Genomic DNA, 27,173 nt, shown 5'->3' on the forward strand with positions numbered 1-27,173 from the left:
AGCCGGGGTTATTTCGGCAAAAAACATTAATTAATTTTCTTTTGAAAAGGAAAAAAAACTAAAACTTTTCAGAAAAGGTCCCTACTTGGTACATTACTGGATTATACAATATTAAATATAATGCTCTTAGATGTTTTAAGACACCCACTCCAACCCGTGCACCCAGTGTCGGAATAATGCTCGTATTAAAACTCTAATTAAACAACTATAAAGCAAAAGAGCTTTACAGTTTTATTACGAAAATCTTTTATTTGACGGACGGACGCAGAGTTGGGTTTCAATGCGTCTTTGTTGGGACATTTGCAAGGGCGTACATACCATAGAGGCAGACCGCGGAGATGCTATGGGACCTAGCTGGAAAACTTGTGCAGAACATTCCTCCCAAGGGTTGGAGAACTGAAGGGTCATGGAAAGTGTAGAGGGGGAAAAATAACATAGGAAAAACCATGATGAATCTATTTTGATTGTAGTTATGGGGCTCTGGCCTATATGTACACTGTGATCTTGAACATATATATATAGAAATTTTCAGAAACTTGATGGTGAAACTTGTTAAGCATGTCCACATTCAGTTGTTGTACAGTAGATCCAGCAAGTTAACATTATGTTGACCTTACTTAACTGTGTATCCATAAGACAGTGTGCAACTATAACAGGGATGGGGGAACTTTTGGTGGCCTCCAGCTGTTGCAAAACTCCAATTGCCATCATGCCTGGACAGCCAAAGTTTTTGCTCTGGCTGCCCAAGCATGAAGGCAATTGTAGTTTTGCAGCAACTGGAGGGCCGAAGGTTCCCCAATCCTGAAGAAAAAGTTATGACAGGGCATTAACTCACTTACTGATGGTGGATAGCCACGTTACTTGTAGTCAATGATTTAGATCTCTGAACTTTAGGAGTGTACAAAGGACACAATTGGGACGTTATTATAGTACTTTTGATGCCTGATTGATCCACCAGGCCTAGATTCTAAGGTTTCCTAAAAATCCAACTTATGTCTGGTCCTTTAGTGTTTAGGGGTTTCAGTCAAAGGGGTTTTCTGGGCTTTGGATTTATTCCAAACCCCATGCAATCTCTATGAGAAAAGTCTATAAGAAAAAAAAAAAAAAGTTTCATTGAAGTAGATATATACACTACAGTTGTAAAATGGCTGCTATTTTTATATGGTCACTATGGTAGCAATACAGCTACTGTACTTTGACAGAAAAACAACAACATTTCCCCCCTTGAAATGTAACTTTTAATAAATTATAAACTATCTCTGTAAAAACTAATAACATGTTACCCCATCTATGACATCTAACCTCATTAATGACTGAATGGATCATATTATCTTTGGCGTTAGTGGAATCAAATTATTATCATCCCAGATGAAACATTCACTGGTTTCCAGCATCATTTTCTTCCCTCATCTTACACTGATCTTTCACCTAGTAGTTTTCTGACCTCCAAAATGGTGGACGACTGGAAGTCTTAATATGGTCATGTCTTGAGGGTCACGTGGTCAATGTATGGATCATAACCAGATGTTACTACGTGTCCAGCCTGACCAATCTACTTGGAGCTTTGCCAGAATACCATTTTTGGGAAATAAGTTATACTGGGTGTAACCATATTTGTTCATCAAAATGTATATATTCACGTTCAAAAGGGTATATAAGGCCAGTGATGTAGGTGGTTGGGGGGTTGCTTCATTTAAGATCTACAAGGAGCTTCCATACCGACCATCTGAGACTCATCTACCCCCGTCTCAGGAATTCTCCCAAAGTTCTCCTTTGTTCTTCAGGCTACTTTTACCACCATTGGAAACTACTACTCCTAGCATCATTTTGGGACTCCAAAAATTTGCAACCTCAGAGATATTCATGAGCCATTTGTAAGACTTTTGCCTTATTCTTATTATTATTGCTCTCCTGCTCCTATGACTTTTGTACCTATTTTTGTGAGAAATTAAATCCACCATATTTTGACTACTAGAGATTGGAATCTTTATTCTGGGTAATTTTTTAGATTTTCCTGCAATTACGTCCTTGTGCTGACCCCATTATAACAATCTCTTGGTTCTAAGAGAACCTGTCACCACCCCTGATCTGTCCATTATAGCAAATACTGTACATGCATTGGCCATGAAATAACAATTCTGAAATATATGTAATATATTTAATACTCTCTGTTATTCTTATTAGAAATTCATTATGACTTAACAACCAATGGGGTGTTATCAGTTGTGGGTGTGTCCCTATACTGTCAAATCTGATTGGATAACTGTGTAGGGACACGCCCCCAGGTAGTAACACCCAGTTGTCATGCATTTATAGTAAGAATTACAGAGGAACGGAGCTATTGGTGGCTACAGCTAGTCAAAAATGTATTTTTTAACTCTATGTAGCAGATTCTTATATTAAGAAATTAACAAGCAAAGAACTGTTAAACCTACTGTATTTAGTTTAAAAAAATTGTGAATATTCACTTTAAGCAAAATTCAGAATAAATAGATACCACTATGAAAACAAAAATACAACAATGGAGACCATAAAACAAAAAGTTTAGCTTTAGCATAGTGTGACATAGCTAAAGCTGTGTGTATTTTCGGGATATCTTGCACACCAGACACACATACACCCAGGGAGTTTTATTAGGTTTCAGTCTTCTGTTGGGTTCTGATTTCTGTAATAAAAGAACATCATTTTCTCAAAGAGTGTGCGGACTGTAGATAGAACGTGAAGCAGCTTTTTTGGAGTTTCAAATGTTCTCGTTGCAGATGGAAACTACTACTTGTGTTTACAATGAGCAGCAAAGTCACACAAGGACTAGTTTTCCAGTTGGGCCAGTTTAACCTCTTCCTGTGTTAACAATTGGCACTTTTTTTACTTTTCTTCTAAGAGTCCTCTTATTTTTCCACATACAGGGTCACGGGAGGTTTTGTTTCTTTTGTGGGATCAATTGTACTGTCAAGCAGAAAACAAACAAGTACTTCTGGGCTGAAATTGAAAAACAAAAAAAATCTGTGATTTTAGGATTTAGGTTTTGCTTTGTTCACTGTGCAGTAAAGCTGAAGTCAGTAAAGTTCTTGAAGTCAGGACAATTATGCCCCCTTTAAGTTTAACAACATTTATGAAGTCCATCATGTGGCATCAATAACATTATATTTGAATAGTTTGGACATTTCTGCACACAGTGATGCCATGTGCTAAATCATTTTTTAATTATTATTTTTTTTTCCCAAAGGAAAGTGAACTTTATGAAAAGCTTCTTCTACAACTTGCCTGAGGCAGACTGTATGAGTAGAACTTCTTATGGCAGGCAGAGAGACTTTAAGAAGGCTTCCGGCTGCCCTAGTGACTGATGGGGACCCTGTAGTTGATGCTTTAGTTTGTAGAGCAGAAAGTACTGTAGCTGTCTGGTATCTATGATTGTTGGGCTTACTAAATCCTAAGTTTTCTCTCATTTGGTGGTCACCACAGGTGGTTCCTAATGTTTTAATATATGTTATACTCTAAGGGCCATCTGGGAGAACTAAAAGAGTTCTCTGATTTAGTTGAAGAGTAGTTAATGCTGGCTACTGGGGCTAGAAAATTATAAACTGCACTGTACTCACCTCACCCACTCCAGAGTTAATGCTCCAGTCCATCCCAGTGCCTCTGTCCTCTTAAAGGGATTTTCAATTTAACTGGTGTTACAAAGTTATATAGATTTGTAAATTACTTCTGTTTAAAAAAAAAAAAACAGCTACTGTATATCCTGCAGGAAGTGGTGTATTCTTTCCACTCTGACACAGTGCTCTCTGCTGCCACCTCTGTCCATGTCAGGAACTGTCCAGAGCAGTAGCAAATACCCATAAAAAAACCTCCTTTAGGTCTCCTAGATGGCCCTTAGGGTATATTGTACAGTGGCTGGGTTTAAAGTCTGATTTTGAGTGAACCGCTACTATAATAAAGAAATAGGAAGCTGTTTTCTGCCAACTGGTCCTTCTGGCCTGTTGTACAGTTGCCAGTCTGGGATGAAACCCATAACGTCTTTGCACCAGTTGTCTTAACCATGCAATATTTCGGTGTTTCATCCTCTGAGTGGATGGCTTAGTCCATCAAAGTGACGCTCCTGTTTGTGCCTCTCGCTGTGTGCGTATGGAGTGCTAAACAATTTGTCAGTGCGCACTTTATATTGCTGATCTTCCTGTAGCCGCCTCAGAACGGATAAGTGTTTAGCATGAAACAAAGTGTGTGGTTGATGTGAGAAGAAGAGAAAGGGAGGGGGGGAAATAAAAACGAAAATAAAGAAAGAAAAAAAAGCACCGTGCCTGCTGGTGCCAGTCTGTGGATCCTGCAGTCTGACAGCAGAATCTCGCTGCCAATTAGCAGAATTACCAAGTCTTAGAAGTGCTGCGGCTCTGTGTTCGTCTGCCAAGGCTCTCCAAAATGCTAAACCTGAGGCCACAGAATGGGGATTCAGCTGAGAAACACCAGCTAGCATCTTACGGAGGCGAAAGACTCCTCGTCTGTGAACCCTTTCACTTCCAAGTGATTGCACTGGCAGAAATAATGGTAGCGGGGCCTTCCGAGCAGCTCATTGCCTTATTGTAAGGTGATTCAGTCCTGGAATACAGCAGAAGGCTGCGCAGATTAAAATGCTCAAATCTTTTATGAGAATTTTCATTCTGAAATTAATTTTTGTAATAGATTTTCCATGGACTGAATAAAATGATGCTGCATCCGCATAATGGAAGCAATGAAACAGGTACAAAAGGGCTATTCAGCTGAAGTGAGCAGGGGTGTAGGTGTATACGGAGTGTGGAGGTGACAATCGCACCTGGTGGCATCTATACCACCGAGAGATGAGAGATGAGGGGGCCCTTGTTACAGACTTCGTATTAGGGCCCAGAAACTTTAAGTTATGTTATTGGGTGCCAGTGGTGGATGAAATGTACTCTTGGCCCTGAGCTGTCCACCCAGCCTAGATGGCACCCTGTATAGGTCCCCTTTAGTAGATGGCCCCCAGTGTAGGTAGTTACCCTTTCATTGGATGGCTGCCTGTGCAGCTCCCCCTTCATTGGATGGCCCCTGTGTAGGTCCCCTTTAGTACATGGCCCCCAATGTAGGTCTTCGCCCCTTCATTGAATGGCCACCTGTGCAGCTCCCCCTTCATTGAATGGCCCCTGTGTAGGTCCCCTTTAGTAGATGGCCTCAAGTGCAGGTCTTTGCCCCTTCAATGGATGGCCCCCTGTGCAGCCCTCCCCCCCCCTTTTGGGATGGCCCCTGTGCAGCTTCCCCAAATTAGATGCCCAGCTTTCCCATGACATAAATAAATGATAAGGGGAAAAACTCATCTCCCACACATTCCCCCATTGCTGAAGCCCTCCCGTCACACACTTTCCTCTTCTGTCTTTCGGCACAAGCAGCGGGTGTTAGAGATGCTGTCGCACTGGAAGTCCCGCCTACCTCTCAGCTGACTTATGGCGCATGGTAAGCGAGAGGAGCAGGGAACGAATTTACCCTGTCCTGACTTATGCTGGGAGGATATAATAGGGTTGTCCTTGAAGGCCACTTTAAGTCTGGATCCTTCATGGGCTCAGAAACCTGGACCTGCTCTGTAGGGCTTACAGTATATATTTGGGCAAATACAGCAAACACTGGGCAGGACAGAGATTGGACCACAATACATTTGTGGTGGAAATTTTCAGACATAATGGACTCCTACCTGATCTACTTACATGTACCTATAATATACAGTACAATTCTGGATGCATTTCCCCTTTAAATGTTTTAAGAATGGAACTTAGTCTCTTTAAGTCTCTGGAAAGTTCTACACAGTGTCAATAAAGAAGATATAGGTTAGCCCTGTTGTGATGACACTCTGGACACTTAGGGGCAGATTCATCAATGCCTGGCTTTTTTGCGCCACACCTACGATTCCCCAGGTTCGCGCTGCTGGATTGATCGAGAAATGCACGCCTTGGGATAAACCCAGGATATCGGGCACTGCTGAGCAGCAGGCTAAAAAACTTTCACCAGCTCCGAGCATGCGTAGATTTTTAGCCTAATATTTGCCTAATCGAGAAGCAAATGTACATTTTTTTTTTTGCAACGGGAAACACGCCTCCTCCCTTTTTTCATTTTGTGCTAAGTGCAGACCTTTATGCATCTGTCCCCTAGATTTATCGCTTCATAGAGATAAACTAACCCCGAGCACGCTAAGGTTCATCCGAACCAAAGTGTGTGGCATTTGATTACCGGTGGCTGAAGAAGTTGGATGCAACTATAGGCTATGTTTACACGTCATATGAGACCGGCCATTCCGTGACCCCGGCTGGGTCATGGAATGGCCAGTCTCTGGCCGGATCATCTTTCCGGCGCAGAGCGCGCGCCCGCATCAGAGTTTCCCATAGCACACAGTGAAGCAAGCGGCCGGAGCCGCTCGCTTCACTGTGTGAACTGACAGGGCTGACATGTCAGTTATTTGCTGCCCCGTATGGGATCCCGGCCAGAGCGTATACGAAGTGTATACGCTCCGGCCGGTATCCCATTGAAAGTAAGGCATTGTTCCACCACGCCAAAAGTACGGCCGTTGTTGCCATCGGCAACAACGGACATACTTTTACGTAGTTTGAACATAGCCATAGACTGTATCCCTGTTTTCCAGGACTCTATAGGACTGCACTCATCTTCTTCAGCCACCGGTAATCAAAAGTTGCACACTCAGGTTTGTCTAAATGTGCTCAAGGTTCGCTCATCTCTGTTAAGGGATAATTCTTAGTGTCCGGAGTGTCATCAGGACAAGGCCAGCCTACATCTTTTATATTGGTGTTATCCAAAACCTTCCAGACACTATTGGGTTGGGGATCATTTATTTTTATGTTGGGTATACAGGTAGACTATATTGCAATGCTAGCTTTTTTTGTGCTTTTTCTATATAGATGTCCACTAGAATTGGTCTACTCTACTATCAGATGTTTCCACGATTTCTAATGCTGGACAAATGGAGACTATATTGATAGAAAAATCGGTTTATGGGATAAATGGATTAAAACTACATCTGTTCCTATCCAGTAAATACTTGTTATTTGATTAAATAACTTTTTTTCCTTCATTTTTTTTTCTGTAGTCAAGATGTACGTGAAAGAAAATCATATAAAATGCCTATGCAGCTATTGTGAAGACTTGGTCATTTTGTCTATGTGAAGCCACCTGTAAAGGAGGAGGGAGATACACCATGCTACAATATTACAATAAAAGCGAGAATTTTCTTAAATAACATTTTTGAATTTCTGCAGATTTAATATATACATCCGAGGCTAGGCCGCTTATAGACTGCCTGCCCGTCATTGGCTTAGTGCTGTGAAATCTAGAGATCAATCAGTATGCTCCTCGCATGCCAGAGGTGACAATAAACGTGCTCAGGGGACAAGTGTTGTATATGCAGTTCCCCTCCCTTCTCCTCTTGCTGCTCCCGTTTCACAAGAATTGGTATTCAAGCAGCTTGCTGGCCATATCTCCAGCAGATAACCCCAGCATCAAGGGAAATAGAAGGAGTGACAAGGCCGTCAGGAGGAGATTCCACTCAGCACTTGATCTTTTGATCGGTTCCTCAGCAGACTTAGCTGTGACCTTTAAAAGTTATCTCATTCAGTTTAGAGTCCAAGAAGTGTTCCAAATAACAATGGGTTTCTATGAGATTATGCACGTTCCCTGAAGGCAGATGCGATAGTTTTATAATACCTATAGGGCAATGGTGTACATGCAAACTCCTGTATTTTATTAGCTGTTAACTATTTGTTTATTACTAGATGATTCATTGCTGGGTATGCATAGGATGTCTACTTCCCATCACCCTGATAATACCTAGCCCGAAACACAGTTATATTGTATGTGAATCAGAAATCTTAAAGGGAACTGAACATGTCCGATCACCCCCCACTTTACTCTCCTGCTACCGAAACCCACAAAGTAGACATGAGGGTGAAGCATTTAATTATGCTGCCTCCGCCCTCCTCTCAACCACTCGTAATGATTGACACAAAGTGCTGGAAACTTAAAGGAGAACTCCTGACAAAATGAAAGATAGTAGGAGGAGGTGGGAACATAACAATCAAGGAATACTTACCTGTCCTGGCAACTACGCTCACTGTCAGCCTCCAGTCTCCTGGATCTCCTGGTAATGTGAAGACACCGCCCAGCTCAGAGATGCCTGCTCAGCCAATCAGTGACTGAGGCAGGACACCTCTGCAGTCACGGACTGGCTGAGTAGGAAGTTCCCACGGGTCATGACAACACAGGAAGCCAGGAGACACAGTAGATCGGACGCTGACAGTGAGTGGTGATGGTGTTGCAGCTGCAGCGGCACAGAGACAAGTAAGTATCTCTTGAATGTTATGTTTCCCCCACCCCCTGTACTCTATGATTTTTGACCAGGGATCTCCTTTAATGCAAAGCCAAACACTCTAGATGATGCCAATATAATCCATATGTTTCATTATTGCTACCTATACCGCCATTTCAGTTTTGTTTGTTTTTTTTTCCATTCATAGCGGGGTCCTATGTCCTTTTGCTATGGGACCATATAAATTTTAGTTAACCCCTGACTACAGCAGCAACTACTCTACGAGTAGAGAAGAGTGCAACTCAAGCATGCTCGAGTCTGATCATTCAGAATTTAATTACCAGTGGCTGAAGAAGTTGGATGCAGCCGTGGAGAGTCCTGGAGAACATGGATACAGCCAATGGCCTATGGCTATAGCAAAGAGTAGTGATCCAGCACTTTAAAAAAAATGCACTTTTTATTCTAATGTTTCAATAACGTACAAGTGAAACACCATGGTGCAGGGACCCCACAGAATTCAGACACGTTTCAAGCTCATGCATGCTCTTGAACACACTTGTGTTGCTTGGTGGTAGCTTTCTCCGCCGGCGGTGCCTGCTGGGTTTTGGGGGGGGGGGCCCTTGGGGATTGGTCCTGTGACAGTGGGGTTGCAGGGCTGTTCTATGGCCTTCCTTCCCTGTTTGTGCTCACTTTGTGGGGTTGGCAGTCGCTGACTGACACAGTGGTGAGTTAGTGTAGGGACTCATGTGAACCAGGGGACGTGCAGGTGGTACATGGGGCAATATGGTTTTATCAAATTACATACCAACATCCTGGCATTGGTTTTTAAATCTAGCCGAGAGGCATTAGTGTCAGCCATAGGTGTGAGGTGCAGCACTCCTTTCTCTCCTTGTCCGTATGCATGCGCTTGAAATGCGTCTGATTTCTATATAGTCTTAGTTCTATAAATCTGCCCCGGTGTGTAAATTTCAGGGTATATAGGGCTACTAGCAATTTTCCCATTACAATAAATCAAGGCCATTGATTGGGTTCTTGGTCACCCTTATATTCTGTAAATATAAATATAATAAACACATATACAATTAACACTTTATATCCTGGCAGTGCTGGCTACTTTTTTAGTATCCTATATAGTCATATGCTGTATATACACATTATATATCACATTATATATTCATCGCCCTTGTTTGCATAATGATTTATTATTATCACCGCATCACAATCTAAGCTTAAGCCTCCGGAATGTAATCTTCTGTATGGTATCAGTTGGATACAGCTCTATGCAATGAGTCACCATAGGGATCCTCGGCAATGTTTGATTTAATTATCATTACAGCGGCAGTATGTTCCCGATTCATTTGTTTGTCCTTCTCTGTCAGAGCTCTCACAGGTAATGTCAGTACATCATCTCTATAATGTGAGTCCAAACTCTACCGAGATGTTGTCCAAATTAATGGAACTATTTGATACAGATGAGAAAACTATTAGCTACATTGCTACAATGGCAAATATGCAAATGGCTCATACCGTTTCCAAACACCAAAGTGGACATTAGTGGATGTACACATCAGGTTAATGTACCAATAAAAAAGAAAATGAAGCATTAATATATCATTGAAGTAGAAGGTTGGTCATACGTGAAAGATTTGTGTCTACTAAACCCACTGGTTCCAATAGGACGAGGAAATTATCTAATGTGTATGGGGACCTCCAACTCTCTTCCGATTGCAGATGTCAGAAGAGAGATCGATCAAACAAGCCACCCCAATCTGGCAGCAGTTTACTCCCCTTTACTCATTGGAATCGGAAGACATAGCTGTCCAACTTACTGTTCGAACATCCAATGTGTATGGAGACCTCCAACTCTCCTACAATGGTAGGTGTCAGAGGCAAGATGGATAAGGCACCTGGGGTTTACCATGTTGTCCTGGGGAGAGACAGGCATCTAATGTGTATGGGGAAACCCAACTCTCCTCCTATGTCAGATCTCAGAGAGAGGCTGGGTTCACACTATGTATATTTCAGTCAGTATTGTGGTCCTCATATTGCAACCATAACCAGGAGTGGATTAGAAACACAGAAAGGATCTGTTCACACAATGTTGAAATTGAGTGGATGGCCACCATATAACAGTAAATAACGGCCATTATTTCAATATAACAGCCATTGTTTTAAAATAACAGCAAATATTTGGCATTAAATGGCGGCCATCCACTCAATTTCACCATTGTGTGAACAGATCCTTTCTGTGTTTTTAATCCACTCCTGGTTTTGGTTGCAATATGAGGACCACAATACTGACTGAAATATACGTAGTGTGAACCCAGCCTCAAGATGGATCAGAGATGGAGACAAGCCACAAGCAAAGGCTTTACTCCCTAATACCCATGGGGAATCGGAAGACATAGCTGTCCAGCCAACAGGTATCTAATGTATATGGGGACCTACAACTCTCCTAAGATGGTAGGTGTCAGAGGCAAGATGGATAAGGCACCTGGGGTTCACCATGTTGTCCTGTGGAGAGACAGGCATCCAATGTGGATGGGGCAATCCAACTCTCCTCCAATGTCAGATGTCAGAGTCAAGATGGATCAGAGATTGAGACAAGCCCCCAGCAAAGGCTTTACAACCTATTACCCATGGGAAATGGGAATACATAGCTGTCCAGCCAACAGGTATCTAATGTGTATGGGGACTTTTAACTTTCCTATGATTCTAGGTGTCAAAGGCAAGATGGATAAGGCACCTGGGGTTCACCATGTTGTCCTGGGGAGAGACAGGCATCTAATGTGTATGGGGAAATCTTACTCTGCTCCAATGTCAGATCTTGGTGGCAAGAAGGATCAGAGAGTTAGACAAGCCACAAGTAAATGCTTTACTTCCTAATACACATGGGGAATCGGAAGACATAGCTGTCCAGCCAACAGGTATCTAATGTGTATGGAGACCTCCAACTCTCCTATGATGATAGGTGTCAGAGGCAAGATGGATAAGGCACCTGGGGTTCACCATGTTGTCCTGGGGAGAGGCAGGCATCTAATGTGTATGAGGGAATCTAACTCTTCTCCGATGTCAGATCTTAGTGGGGAGATGGATCAGAGATGGAGACAAGCCACCAGCAAAGGCTTTACTTACTATTACCCATGGGAAATCAGAAAACACAACTGCCCAGCCAACAGGCATCTAATGTGTTTACCACAATATCTACCCAATCTCAACTCCAACGACACTAGGAAAAAAACTTTTACCCAACCACAAAGCTTTATAGACAGACGCTTTCTATCTATGAATCAGATCCACCAGGCATTGATGCAAAAGGTTTTCAGAACTATTCTTTAATACTGTAGATGATCTGCTGAAAGTGATATTCTAGTCTTTTATTGCTTTAGACAATTGCCATCATTGAAAGGTTAAGAGTGTGTTTAAACAATGCAGTCATACTGTGGTCTTGCTGAGATATTGCTACATTTGCAGCAAAAACCTTGATATAAGTAATGAATATTTTTTTTCTTCAACATGACATTTCCATTGACTTCCTCTCGAGTTTGTATATTATCCACTCTGAAATCTATTTAGAATTAGTATTCTGTTTGTGAGTTTGCAAGATTATTTCTCTAGTTTCCATCAGACAGCCCAACATTTTTATTCTGCCAAACATATAAGAGGTAATCTGCCATCATTTTCATGCTGCCTCAGGGTCCTGATATGGGACCATGCAAGGAGACAAGCGATCGCCGATCAGCAGGATCAGCCCTTGTCTGTAGTGCTTTCAGAAGGCACAATTAATTGCACTGCCAGGCTTCACGAACAATTGCGGCATCGCTTGTGTGGCCATTTAGATATATTGCTGTTGGCTGCACATCCCCTGTTTTCACAGGGGAAAAAAAGATACACGGTACAAAAGATGTGATCAGCCAAGGATGGGGAGTTTTCCCGTTCCAAAGCTGATCTCTGACACTTTCACACAGGCTGATTATCGTCCGAAGCAGCATTTCTACTAACTCTCCTTGCCGATAATCGGCCCATGTAAATGGGGTATGACGTAAAGGTCTTTGGGAGAGGTCTTTAAGAGCATCTCTAAGTCCTGATTGACAGATTTATCCATATACCTAACAGAGAGTAATCTATCAATCATGGTTGGTGAAATGCAGAGAAGGACCACACCCATGGTTCGGGCAGTGTGAAAGTGATAACAGGTTCACTTGTATATCTATGAACACAGTAGGGTCAGTGCCAGTAAAAACAGCCCATAACAATGGCTTCCATTGGGCAACTGTAGACATAGATTCCATTAAAGATTTTCTATATTTCCATATTATAGATTTCCATATATATATATATGGAAATCTATAATATGGAAATATAGAAAATATATATATATATATATATATATATATATATATATATATATATATTTTTTTATTATTATTATTATTATTATTTTTTTTTTTTTGGGGGGGGGGATCGAAAACATACATAGGGTTGGGTCTCTATATCCAACGCTAGAAGAAAGTACTCAAGTCTTGAAAGAAAGAGATGGGCACCACCACCTCTAATGTATGGCATGAAGCAAACCCTGCCAGGGACCTCTCACCACTAGTTGCTATAGGAGATATGTATAGCATTCCTTATATCTATGAATATTTTCAACAAAATCATATCTTGAGCTGGTCTATCAAAATCTTTTCTAGTATGTATGTCTTGGTGATTCGATAGCATCATAGACATTACATTGTTAGCAAAAACTGGTTGGCTCTTCAGACTACAACTGTGCGTCAAGGACTAGTTTAATAAATTCTCTATGATTTCAACCCTGGTGTATATCTGTGCCTAGCCGGCGGTGAGAACATCGAGAACATTAGATTGTAAAGTTCACTTAGGAATAAATACATTGTCCGCACTCCACTGAATTATATGTCTGTGATCTAGAAGTGAATTATATCACCAATAATAATAGTAATGATCATGTTCAAACTTCCCGGTGTAAAAAAAACCTCTAGAAAATAACACACAAAAAAACAACAACAACATAATAAAAACATTTTGCGGTAATACAGTGACTCCCAGAGGAGCGCTGTACTCTTCGGAGTTAATATACTGCGCGCAGGGGAATGAATCACAGAAATCGCAGCCACATAATAAAGCGCTGGAAAGAAAATAATTGAAAAAAGAAAAAGAAAAAAAGGATTTTACGCAAAATGTATTCATAGAAAAATTCAAAAGACATTAGTTCAATAAAATATCTGCCAAACCCCCTAATTATTTTGCTGCTCCTTTGTTAATATGGCTGTAAAACAGCAAAATAACACTTCGATTTCCGAGGAAGGTGTTCAGCCTTCCGACGTTAGGTTAAATATGAAACGGCTGCGCGTTCCCTATTAGTCAATGACAAAGGCGGATTTATTTGTTTATGAGAAGCTAGTGTCTCCTCTAACCTGGTAGATGGAAAAATCTGACTCCCAGTTTAATAATTTGGAGAAATATTGATGGGAGACTGATGTGAACAAAGCTCTAATTAGCTCCTCTTTGTAGAACGAATGGTAATTGGAAATGCATGGCTTATATATAGTGACAGGAGATACGATCTGCCTGGCCCACCTTGTCTGCCCTTTTCCATCTCTTGCTGGGTAGAAGAAACTGTATTCCCCAATAAGTACACGGCGTCGCTGCGAATATCACCCAGGTATTTTGTTTATGTGTCAGGCTCCTCCAGCTTTTCATGTACACTTGCATTCGACATGATGTTACTCCTACCAGGGCTGCTTAGATTTCCATAATGAAATCTCAAATTATGAAAGCAGATGACAGGGCGTCCTGGAGAAACACTATTCATTTGGTTGCCAGGAGTAAATAGAGCTGACAGCCAGGACCTAACGTTAATTGGGGTATTTTGTTGCTACATTGTTTCATGAACCACGATGAAGGACACTGGAGACAAGCGGAATAGGACCTGGAGTTGATATACATCTATTCTCGCCTTACCCACAAATTAGAGTTCTTTCTCCAAGCTAAAGTGAAATCATCCTTTTATATGTTATTTTTAGGTCCGCCATTAAAGGGTACCTGTCATGGCGGATGTGCAATTGGATCTGTCAACAGCATGTTATAAAGCAGGGGGAGCTCAGCGGGCTGGTATACAGTATTGTTTTGTGGAATAAAATTCAGTATAACTTGTATTTTATTCTTTTTAATCTCTGCGTATGGGTTCTTTATGGATCCAATGGGCAGTCCTAACCAGTTATTGATAGCTTTCTTTGTATCCATGTCTATGTGATAACAGTTATCAATCATTAAAGGGATAGGGGAAAAGTAGGAGATCACGGGGGGTCCGACCTCTGAACCCCCCGGCGATCTCTGTATCGGACCCCGCAGGCTCTGTTATGAATAGAGCCCGGGGTAAGGCACGTGGCCTGTGGCTCTATTAATTCCTATGGAATGACAGAAAGAGCCGAGTACAATGCTCTTCCAGCGTACTCGGCTCTTACCGTCACTCCATAGGAATTCTGGCGATCTCCACCAGCTCTGTTATGAATAGAGCCCCGGGTTGGCAAATGACCCATGGCTCTATTCATAACAGAGCTCGCGGAGATCGCCGGGGGGGGGGTTCAGGGGTCGAGCTCCTAACTTTTCCCAGAATACACCTTTAAGTGACACCACCAACTGGTGCCCATACATACACTCTATTATCTCTGCTTAGATCATATTCACTGGGGCAGGAAGAGAATGCCTGACTCAATCAAAGTGTTAGGGTGCCTTAAGGCAGGCTGCCATGCTATATTCACAGCAGTTGAGCCATCTCTCCAGCCTGGAGATTGTGCCCAGGTGCTTTGAATCCCCGCCTAGGTGACACTGTTGACCGATGAAATGAAGTGGGAGTAGGGAGAAGGTGACAGCATTTCTTTAATGTTTACTCATTGCATGAAATGGGCTCCATTGTAAGTCTATAGAGCATGATTCCTTCAATTAATCAGACTGAGTGTCAAGTCTAGGATTAAAGCGCACATATTCTACCAGCTATAGCTAGGGGTCATGGGGGTCTTATGTGATGTCTGTGATTGTACAATAATAGATGTCATATGGCCTCAAATTGACGGCTATCTTAAAAGTTGGGCATCAAACAGCCCAAAAAAGATGGTGCGTGAACATAGAAAGATGCTCATAAAATGTGTTCAATGCAACTCAAAGAACTTCAACCTGCCAAGAAATACCACAAATCCTTCTACTGATGTGAACATCTGGTTCCATCAGACGTGTCTATTGAAGAAAAAAGGGCAGACCAGCTGACAGAAACCTCTTGGACCTCTTGTCTTGGGGGGGGGGGGGGGGGGGGGGACAATGAAATTCACCAGAAAATTCTCTGTGACCCACATATCCTTTAAGAACACATGCCTAGCGGTGACTACTGTGGCCTTAGGTTCTTAGACTGTCCACAAACCAACCTAATGTCTTTGACTGGTTTTAAAGACTTCCTTACGGACAAGTCAACAACTCTTTGCCTCCCAAGTAAACCGTGGATCCTAGTGTTTATTTCACTCAGTACCGGAATGGCTACATAATGTAGATAGTATTTTCTCTCTTCCGTAAATGGCTGCGATCTCAGTCCTGAGTGCCTTAAAGATGAAAACAAACAATGAAGGACGTTAGTTTGATTCTTTAACATGACGACTCCGTTTTTATTAGCTGCAATGAACATTAGTTTTGACTTTCTGCAAAGGCAGAACAAATAGATTCTTAAATCTGAGTGGGCCCGAGTGTCATGTACGTGCTTCGCTTTATAAGTTATATTAGGACAAATGAGAGGAACGGGATAACAAACTATACTGATACAATTAAAGCTAACGCGTTTCATGGTCAGATCTGTCCGGTTGGATTGAGGATTGGTAGTAGGAATACTGTCACTCGCTAGTTACCTTTCTGGCGTCTCCGAACATGCTCTGAACTCTTATTGAAATGTTCAACAGCTTTTGATGTCTCTGGGGTCAATTTGTTTGCAGATGTTACAAACAAGTTTTCAAAGAAGTTGCCCCCAGTCCCCTCGCAGTGTGAGCAGCGAAAAACAGGAGAGATTAGAGCGTTCTTGAAAGGATACTGTAGCTGCATCACCGGAGGGGCCTTCATTGCTATGCAAATAGAGACTGCGTCTGCAAGAAAATGACTTGAACGCTCACCAAGATTCCCGGCTTCTGAAGGCAATTAACTAACAAGCTTGGGGGGGTAAAGGGGTTAAATCAGGCATTTCTAATCAAGCACAGTGGTAGGAAATGAAAGAATTGTCCGCTAAGTAGTGCTGTACCCGTCGCGGAGGCATTTACTTCATGGCTGAGCTTAAATAAGAATAGAAAGAGGTTAAAATGAAAATTAAACGGCATGTAATGGGATTCATATATATTCATTATATAACTACAGGGGGATGGGACCAATATCGTCTGGCTTATCCAACGTAAATCAATTGTACTACTGTATATTTGTGTATTCCTTTGGCAGGGTTGTTCTGACTGACTAGAGGCGTAGATCCTATGATGGACTCACACTATGAAAAAGATGGGGTATTTATTATAGCAGAGCCCAAAGGTCACCTTGATATGGGGCTCACTAGAGCCAGAACTCTTAATTTATTGAATGATTTCCTCTAGCGGAAACAAGGAATCGCTATCCAAAATGGAGGCTCTTTTAGCCCCTGAATGATTTACCCCTCGCAGGTGTTAATCATGATAAATGAGGCACGGGAGGAGGCCTGCCTTGCCTCGCGATCCTTCACCCCACCCCCTTGCCCGCCCATCGGGCGAGCAGGGAATACGACAGGCTAGGGGTAAATCTGTGCCTTCTCCCTAGTGTATGCCCCTGCTGTAACTATAAACCACAAATCGTAAATCTGCTGGGATAATGAACACCGTCAAAGTCTTTTTTGTTGTTGTGTTTTTCATAGTTTTTTACTATAGCAGCAGAACAGCATCTTAGCTTTAGAACACTATGTCACTACAGTCTCAGGCTGGTTTAACACTACATATATTTCAGTCAGTATTGTGGTCCTCATATTGCAACCAAAACCAGGAGTGGATTAAAAACACAGAAAGGCTCTGTTCACACAATGGTGAAATTGAGTGGATGGCCGCCATATAACAGTAAATAACGGCCATTATTTCAATATAACAGCCGTTGTTTTAAAATAACAGCAAATATTTGCCATTTAATGGCGGCCATCCACTCAATTTCAACATTGTGTGAACAGATCCTTTCTGTGTTTTCAATCCACTCCTGGGTTTGGTTGCAATATGAGGACCACAATACTGACTGAAATATATGTAGTGTGAACCCAGCCTCAAAGCGGAATAAAAATCTGCGGTGAGGATGGAGGGCCATAGACTTTAATAGTACTCAGTAACGCACTGGATTTCTCTACGCTACTTGTGTAGGCACCCTAATGGAGAAAATTCACTAGTTTAAAGGGAGCAGATGTGCACAACTTGGTAATTGTCACCTTTCATCTCAGAAGGTATACTTTAAAATTGTGCCTTGGGTGGAAGTAGAATACTGGGAATAAGAATAAGAAATTATACTGTTGTAAGTGCCAAATTGTGGTACTGTGGTGTTGTCATCTCCCTTCCACCACCTGGTGCAGAAGCAGTAGCGAAATTTGATGGGGGGCAGGGGGGGCGGCCGCCCCCGGGCCCACTCTGGCAGGGGCCCACCCAGATCGCTATTGATTTTTTACGCCGCCCGCCGCCCGGCATGCTGCCGCAGCTCCCCCGGCCGCCGCCATCTTAATCTGATGTGTACGACCTCAGCGCACCGCTGCTGGTGCGTGCGCCGCCCTGGCCCGCCCACCTGCCAATCACCTCTGGCGCAGCGCTGTTCCGTCTCCCGCTCGCGTGCAGAAGTGATCTTGCAGGATCTTTTGATGGTTGTGTACTGCCATAATGCCAAGAGCCATTGTTACTTCATCCACTAGTGAACTCAGGGTACCGATCAAGTTACAGGATCCAGCAAAAAAGCCCCTTATGAACGAGTCTGATTGATCGAGAAACCTTACTTGCTGGATCCTGTAGTTGGTCAGCAAGAAATAGCGCAGTTGGAGACTCCTTTTGACATTTGGGGTACCAGTGAGATGAACAGAGGGACGTCTTCCCTCTAAAACCACTTAGATGCCAGATTTGCCATTGACCGTGGCATCTAAGGGGTTCACAAACTGGACAGTCAATCCAGTCAGCTTAGGTATTGTCAGGCAGGTGCCAGCTGAGAAAGGAGGAACAGGTTAGGGTTGTAAGAGGGAACCCATAAAATGGCAGCCTTTGGGGGAGTCACATCTTAATGAAAAGTAGCACTAACCTTAGCACAGGAATAGGCAGCACAATGATGGAATACTCTTGAAGAATTTTCAACACATCAGACAGGCAGGCAGGCCAGAGGATGTCAATAAGGCCATACAGACCAGGCGGAAAAGATGAAAGGTCATTGAACTCATCTTCTAACTTGTCTATAAGACATCAAAAGATGATTTTAGATCCATTTTTCTTTTAGGTACAACAGCTTTTTGTGCCATGAAAATATATGATATTTTTAAGCTGTAAAAGGTTCCAGGCTGTGATTTTATACTTATAGTTCTTTGTATTCATTGACAAGACCTTCTAGGTAAGGCACAGAACATCATAAGTAGCCGCCATGCTGGAGTCCTTGTTCTCTTTGCACAAGGTTACTTTAAGCAAAACTCCCGCAGGGGAACATAAATTGTCCTGCTGGACCCTTACCTGCCTCCTTCCATTAAATCCTATGTTAAAAATAAAACCTAACAACCCATAATCCAGTCCTGTGTCACAGTCATCATCTTCCCTTCCACCAAAGATGGAAATCAATTATATATATTATTTATATATTTTTTTTTTTCAAGGTCACCATTAGAGATGAGCGAACCTCGAGCATTTGACTTCCCGTGGATGAAGAAGTTGGATGCCGCCCTAGGGAGTCTTAGAAGACAGGGATACAGCCAATTAATATATCCATGTCTTCCTTGGGGCTGCATCTAACTTCTTCAGCCACCAGTGATCCAATAGTGCACGCTCGGGTTTGGATGAACCCAAGAGTGCTCAAGGTTCGCTCATCTCTAGTCACAAAGAAGTGGTCCAAACAATCTTGGCCAAGTCTGGAAAAGGAGTTCCTCTTTCTAAGTTCCAAGAAAATGGAGTATACGACGAGTTATAAAACATTTCAATCCCAATCATTTCTACTTAATGACAGGTGGGAGGGAGAATTTGAGCAAGAAAAGCTGACGTCTGATTGGTTATTAGCTTTTAGCCGCCAGGCAAGTAAAGTTTGACTACAAGATTTGCATAATGAAAATTGCAATTAAGTAAATGAGCGAATGTCATGGGTAGAGTGCAAAAGAACACAAATAATCAGATTAATGAGGAATTGTGTTACCTTATATAATCCAAAGGGTCCATAGGCCTATGCTGAGTTACAGTGAAGTTGCATGGGCTTTGAGTTCTCCACATATGTAATCTAATATACTGTACATTGTAATCAACGGTTATTGGATTAGCATCAGAGTTTATAGGACATTCTGACAGAAAATAGATTTGTGGATGAATCCTACCCATTTAGTGTTGAACGAGCATTTGAATGTTTGAGTGCTCATTATTTGAGTCGAGCACTTCCACACTTGAGTAACGAACCCCGGAGACTTGAGTATTTAACGGAGGGTACCTGGTTAACCTAATTCTGTATTTTAATTTATTCATTGTATAATTTAATATATAACCTGTAATGTATTTATATATTTAAATAAGCGCTGCGGAATCTGTTGGCACTATACAAAGAAATATTATTATTATTATTATTATTATTATTATAACCTGAAATCTTACAAAGAGTGACAGTCTAGCCCCGGGGGGTTAAGTTAATGTCCCCGGGGGGCCAGAATGAGCTCTGTTGAAAGGGGGGATTATACTTACCTCTCTGGTCCTCTATCTATCTTCACTATCGTCGCTTATCCAATCAGCAGCTGGGGAGGGAAATAGCTGCAGCTGCTGATTGGTTGAGAGGCAATTGTAAACATAGACTGGTAAGTATAATTCCACCCCCCTTCATGGTTTTAAGACTGTGAAAATTCATTAAAAGCTTGTTGATTGGCTGCATCGATAACCCCCGATACTCAATTAAGCACCTTGCTCGACTAAGCATGCTCACTACACACAACAAATTATGTACAAATACTAACCACGACTAACTAAGTCCTGGCGAACTATCTAATGTGTATGGTGGCTTAATGTCTCTTCCTTATTGCAGATGTTGGGGGAAAGAAAGAACAGGCATAGTGGCTTTAAACCTTTTGATCTTGGGAAGAAGTCTGTCCAATGGAAGAGAGTAGGTTAACCCACAGAGGAGATAAAATACAGTACCCTGATGGATCGTCAAAGACACAGGGACGAAAAGATGCAGCCTTTCTTAATATATCTTTAAACTCAACATTTCTTGAGCTTTGTGGTGTGAGATTAAAAGCCTTTAAAAACAAGGAAATTTGGTGACACTCTGTCTATTCCTATATGTATATAGAATGTGTTAGGTTACAAAAACCTCTACCATTCATCCATATCTTCCCCCATCTCTTAAAGGAGAAGTCCAGCAAAAATGTTTATAAAATGTTTGTATTGCCCCACAAAAGTTATACAAATCAGCAATATACACTTATTAGGGGAAATGCACATAAAGTGTTTTTTTCCCTGCACTTACTACTGCATCAAAGCTTCACTTCCTGGATAACATGGTGATGTCACTTCCTGGATAACATGGTGATGTCACTTTCTGGATAACATGATGATGTCACTTCTTGGATGAAATGGTGATGTCACTTCCTGGATAAAACGGTGATGTCACTTCCTGGATAAAATGGTGATGTCACAACCCGACTCTAAGAGCTGTGCGGGCTGTGGCTGCTGGAGAGGATGATGACAGGGGGATGCTCAGTGTCCCTCCAGTGCCCTGTGTCCCTCAGTGTCCCTCTGCCATCATCCTCTCCAGCAACCACAGCCCGCACAGCTCTGGGAGTCAGGTTGTGACATCACCATGTTATCCAGGAAGTGACATCACCATTTATCCAGGAAGTGAAGCCTTGATGAAATAGTAAGTACAGGGAAAAAAGCACTGTATAAGCATTTTCTGTAATAAGTGTATATTGGTGATTTGTATACGTTTGTGGGGGGGACAATACAACACTTTTCACTGCACTTCTCCTTTAAATGAACATTATGGCCATGTGTCTTTATCGTAATGTGTAACTATTGGACAATAGTCTGCCGCCACCATCTTGTATATTCCACAGACCATCATGTAAAATAGTCTAAGTCAACCATTTTGGGCTGTGATGTGTACTTCAATCAGCTTTCTATACACACACCTCCTAGAATCCTTTATTCTGACACAGGGACTGAAGGAGGTGTCACCTGTGTAGATATATGCACGACAATCCCTTAACAAGACAAATGAATGGCTATGATAGTCTGGGCATTTACCAGGATGAGAAGCTCACTGTTATCCTGGATGCATGTTGGGGGGAAAAAGCTTTCCTACTAAAGAAAGTGCTCAATTAATTGGAAGTGACAGGAAGAAAATGATCTGGCTGAATGCTTTGATAAGCAATCAAGACTTAATAGATCAGGAAATATAATTGCTTACTTAATCATGCCTGGAGAGGTGCTATTTTATGTGTTGTAAACACGGAGAGAATAATCCAGTGGCAAGGCCAGCTGCCATTCTCAATATCCACGTGGCAAGTGTTGATTCCTTGTGACTTACAAGGTGAAGGAGAAAAGCGCAGACTACAAATTACTAACATTAGACTTGTTTAGGCACCATGAGACGTGCATGCGTTCAGAAGTACACAACTAAGTAATGGCCTTTCATGTGTGACCGCCACTGGCAACCGGGGAAGGAAGTCGGGTTTTTTGGACAGAGCTAAAGGTTGATATGCGGTATTAACCGGCAAGAAGTCAAGAAGTGCATTAGGCTTTTAGTACAGTGAATAACATAGGTCTCTGGTGGACCTTGGCCCTTAATACCTAGTGTAAACTTAGACTAGGACGTCTATGATTGCGCCAGCAGTTTATGTGGTTACATAAATTGGGCACATCTTTAGATCTTTAACTTTTAACATGCCAATATTTTGCAAGGTATTGCGTCTCGGCTAAGCCCATTTTTTCTGACAAGCTATACCCACTTATAGATAAAGACTAGAGATAAGTGAACCTTGAGCATGCTCGAGTCCATCCGAACCTGATCGTTCGGCATTTGATTAGCGGGGGCTGCTGAACTTAGATAAAGCTCTAAGGTTGTCTGGAAATCATGGGTACAGCCTATGCTTATATCCATGTTTTCCACATAGCCTTAGGGCTTTATCCAACTTTAACAGCCACCGCTAATCAAATGCCGAACAATCGGGTTCCAAGGGATTCGAGGAAGCTCGAGGTTTACTCATCTCTAATAAAGACCAAAAATTCACAAATTACTAATACGTAACCAGATATTTCCCACGTACGCAAAACATATATATGTGTATGTGTGTGTGTGTGTATTATAAATTTTCTCAATGTCAAAAATAAAAAGTCTAGCAAGGAATCAGTGCAACACTAGCAAAAATATATGAGTATATAGTTCACATTATTGATTTACGCATGTGGGCACAGGACTACTGATATCCAAGTGCGCTGAGCAGCCTACGCGTTTCACCACTTGACATAACGTCTTCAGGGGCCATTAGGGCAATGGCACACTAAAAATGACATACAGTATAGAGGTTTTATAACTTTTTCTCAAGTCTTTTAAGTATAAAACACATAAAAAATGTGGTGCAAGACAAGTATGTAACCATCCACATTTTGGAAGAGAAATGTCTTCATCCAAATGTACATAAATAAGGTTGGATTAAAGGAGTCCATAGTGCAGGAAGACTTATTAATAGTGTTGAGGGGACTTGCCAAACTGTTTGGGTTTGGTAACTGTACTCTCAGCATTGGAAAACTTGAATGCCAACTTAGGGAGTCCTGTAAAACATAGCTAGAGTCATAGGCCATAGGCTGTATCTATGTTTTCCTTGCAGCTGGAAAGTGGCATCAAACAGCTGTCGGGAGTCATATAGCGAGCGTTCAGGGCCGGAGAACATTGTCTGAACACTAACATTTTGACTAGTCCACTCAATGCTATGGCGGACATTTACGAAGCATCCGCCCAAGGCGTACGCCAGGGAGAAGATGCGGGTTCGCCCCTTCTCTCTGGCGTACGCCTCCCATTTGCCCTGCTCGCCCGATGATCCAAATCTACACCTACTGGAAGCAGGTGTAGATTTAGTATGCCGGGCACAGGTTCAGGCGCCTGCCGAGACGAATTCAAGCCTCTTAGTAAATCCTGCCGGGGGAAAGGGGGCGGGGCCTAATATATGAACTGCGTACTTGTACGCTAGTCTTCATAAATCCCCCTCTATAAGTCTTCTTGCACCATGTACTCTTTTAGTCCAACCTTATGTGTATACATTTGTACCGTAAAGAGATGACCTTCACGTGACCTTCTGAATGATAGCTAACACAAAAATCTAAAACAATTCCATACGCTATATCTCTGCCAGTGCTTCTTGGGTAAAAAAAAAAAAAAAAAAGGATAAAACCATCTTAATCTACTAAATGTGTGAAACAATGTAAATTGTTCTGTGTAAAATCATTCATTTTTGGAATATTATACAGTAAAAATGCTAAGTACCAGCGGTATGCGGGCGAATATGGAGCCATGTCTGTTCTAGGAGATTGGGTTCATTCTCGCTCTCCAAAGATCAGTGCATCCTAATTTTCAGACACTAGAGAACGGCAATATTTCCTTATAAAAGAGAATACACTGGAAGGTTCTCGGTGAAATTTATGGCTATTATGAAAATGGTAAAGCACAAACCGTTTGTCATCCCTTGTCTCTCTCAATGAGTTGAGATTCATCTTTAACTGCCTAGCGACAAGGGTTTTGATTTAACAAGACTCTTCGGCAAACATGGGATTTAAGGACAAGCGGTAAAGGCATGGCATTATCCTATAGCACTTCTGCAGAGTAAACGGCACCCTCTACGGGGACGCCTAAGGGGGGGCCTTTATGGAAGATAGTGCTTAGGTAATAATGTAGACCATTTCTTCTTGTAAACTGTTCTATAAAATTATAAGACCACAATGAGAGGGGACGGACGGTAATGGATATTTCTTAAGGTGTCACAGTTCTTTGGTTACTCTGCATCTGACATAAATGCATGGCCCTGGGAGCCAGTACGTAGCTCCCACCATTGTAGGACCATTGAAGGGGTGGGAAGGGGGGCTTAGAATGATACCACCACCATGTAGCTACGGCTATTGTGTGAGTTTAACCCGTGTGATGTCACAAATCATTAGACATTGCAGAAGATTTCTCTTTGTCCCTTGATCATCAGTCCTAGTGACACTGTTAAAGGGGTACTTTAGGGAGAATTATTTTTTTTATTCACATTAACTGGAGTCACAAAGTTATATAGATTTGTAAATTACATCTGTTTAGAAATCTCAAGTCTCATCGTACTTATCAGCTTCCGTATGCCCTGCAGGAAGTGGTGTATTCTTTCCATATTGACACAGTGCTCTCTGCTGCCACCTCTGTCCATGTCAGGAACTGTCCAGAGCAGGAGAGAAAGCACAGATAAAAGTATCACATTAAAGGGGAACTCCAGGTAGAGGTTAAAAAAATGAAACGTCTGCAGAAGCATAAAGCATTACTTACCTATCTATTCCATTTTTAAAGCTACCAAATATCCATTTGTTTTGGGGGGGGTTTGTTCTGTTTTGTGTTTCTGCACTTCCTGGTTTATCAGTTGTACACAGTACTACAGCTTCCAGAATGCAATGCTTTCCCTTAGCTGTTCATCACAGTCCTCCCCCCTGCACATTCCCCGCCCAAATCTGTTGCAGAACATCTAGGCTGTGTTTTAACACATTGCAGTTTCATTGTGTTACTGAATTATTTGCAGTAATTTATGATTTCATTGTGGTCCCACCCGCACATCACACTGTATTCTCTACCTGTAACACCAGACAGCACGCTGTATTCTCTACCTGTAACACCACACAGCACGCTGTATTCTCCACCTGTAACACCACACAGCACGCTGTATTCTCTACCTGTAACACCACACAGCACACTGTATTCTCTACCTGTAACACCACACTGTATTCTCTACCTGTAACACCACACAGTACGCTGTATTCTCTACCTGTAACACCACACAGCACTGTATTCTCTACCTGTAACACCACACAGCACACTGTATTCTCTACCTGTAACACCACACAGCTCGCTGTATTCTCTACCTGTAACACCACACAGCACGCTGTATTCTCTACCTGTAACACCACACAGCACGCTGTATTCTCCACCTGTAACACCACACAGCACACTGTATTCTCTGCCTGTAACACCACACAGCACACTGTATTCTCTACCTGTAACACCACACAGCACACTGTATTCTCTACCTGTAACAACACACAGCACGCTGTATTCTCTACCTGTAACAACACACAGCACGCTGTATTCTCTACCTGTAACACCCAGGGCCGATTCTAGCTTTTCTGCCGCCTGAGGCGAAAACTGACAAAGCGCCCCCCCCCCCCCCCCCTCAGAGAAATAGTCAGGGAGAGAAGATCCAGGACAGGCACAGTGCAGCGTCGCAGTGTGTATGGGACAGCACTATAGATAACAGTGTGCTCTGTGCGGTGACCAGATTTTTTAACTGTTTGAGCCACTATGGGCCCCCTGGGAGCTTCAAAACAAACAACAATCTACAACTGCTGACCTGAGGAGCCAGAGAAGAGCCATAAAACAGGCTGCTCTGTTAACTCTTTCAGTACTGCAGAATGTAGAGTATTACTGTGCATCACTTACATTCTGCAATACAGAAAGAGTTAACAGCAGAGCAGAACATTACTTTGATGCCTCTTCTCCTGCTCTTGCACTATGCTGAGGTCAACTCGGAGTTCGGCAGTGCAGAGAAGACATAATATAGCGTCCCCGCTGCTGTTAACTTTTTCTTTTCTACAGTGTGTAAGTGATGCAGAGTATAATAACTCTGCATTATTGAAAGGGTTAACAGCAGGAGACACTATATCTATGTCTTATGTGATGTGAATACCTGTGAATACGAGGCTTCCAGTGCCTCCTCAGCGCTTCTCATGAGGCAACTGACAGGAAACACAGCTGGGCACTGAGCCGTAACTAGTTGTAATGATAAGGACACAGGACGCTGATGCCACCCCCCTCAAGGGCTGTGTTATCTGCCGCCTGAGGCAAACACTTCACCTCGCCTCATGGCAGATACGGGCCTGGTAACACCACACAGCACACTGTATTCTCTACCTGTAACACCACATAGCACACTGTATTCTCTACCTGTAACACCACACAGCACACTGTATTCTCTACCTGTAACACCACACAGCACGATGTATTCTCTACCTGTAACACCACACAGCACGCTGTATTCTCTACCTGTAACACCACACAGCACGCTGTATTCTCTACCTGTTACACCACACAGCACGCTGTATTCTCTACCTGTTACACCACACAGCACTGTATTCTCTACCTGTAACACCACACAGCACGCTGTATTCTCTACCTGTAACACCACACAGCACACTGTATTTTCTACCTGTAACACCACACAGCACACTGTATTCTCTACCTGTAACACCACACAGCACTGTATTCTCTACCTGTAACACCAGACAGCGCACTGTATTCTCTCCCTGTAGCACCACACAGCACACTGTATTCTCTACCTGTAACACCACACAGCGCACTGTATTCTCTACCT

At 42.4% G+C, this 27,173-nt stretch overlaps 1 protein-coding gene across 1 annotated transcript in view; it reads left to right on the top strand.

The window, feature by feature from the left end:
• LRRTM4 (leucine rich repeat transmembrane neuronal 4) overlaps positions 1-27,173 on the top strand; it is a 527,460-nt gene that overhangs the window by 429,448 nt on the left and 70,839 nt on the right. The gene's annotated exons all lie outside the window — the stretch shown is intronic.

This window comes from Dendropsophus ebraccatus, chromosome 1 (assembly GCF_027789765.1).
Source record: "Dendropsophus ebraccatus isolate aDenEbr1 chromosome 1, aDenEbr1.pat, whole genome shotgun sequence".
Lineage (NCBI taxonomy): Eukaryota > Metazoa > Chordata > Amphibia > Anura > Hylidae > Dendropsophus > Dendropsophus ebraccatus.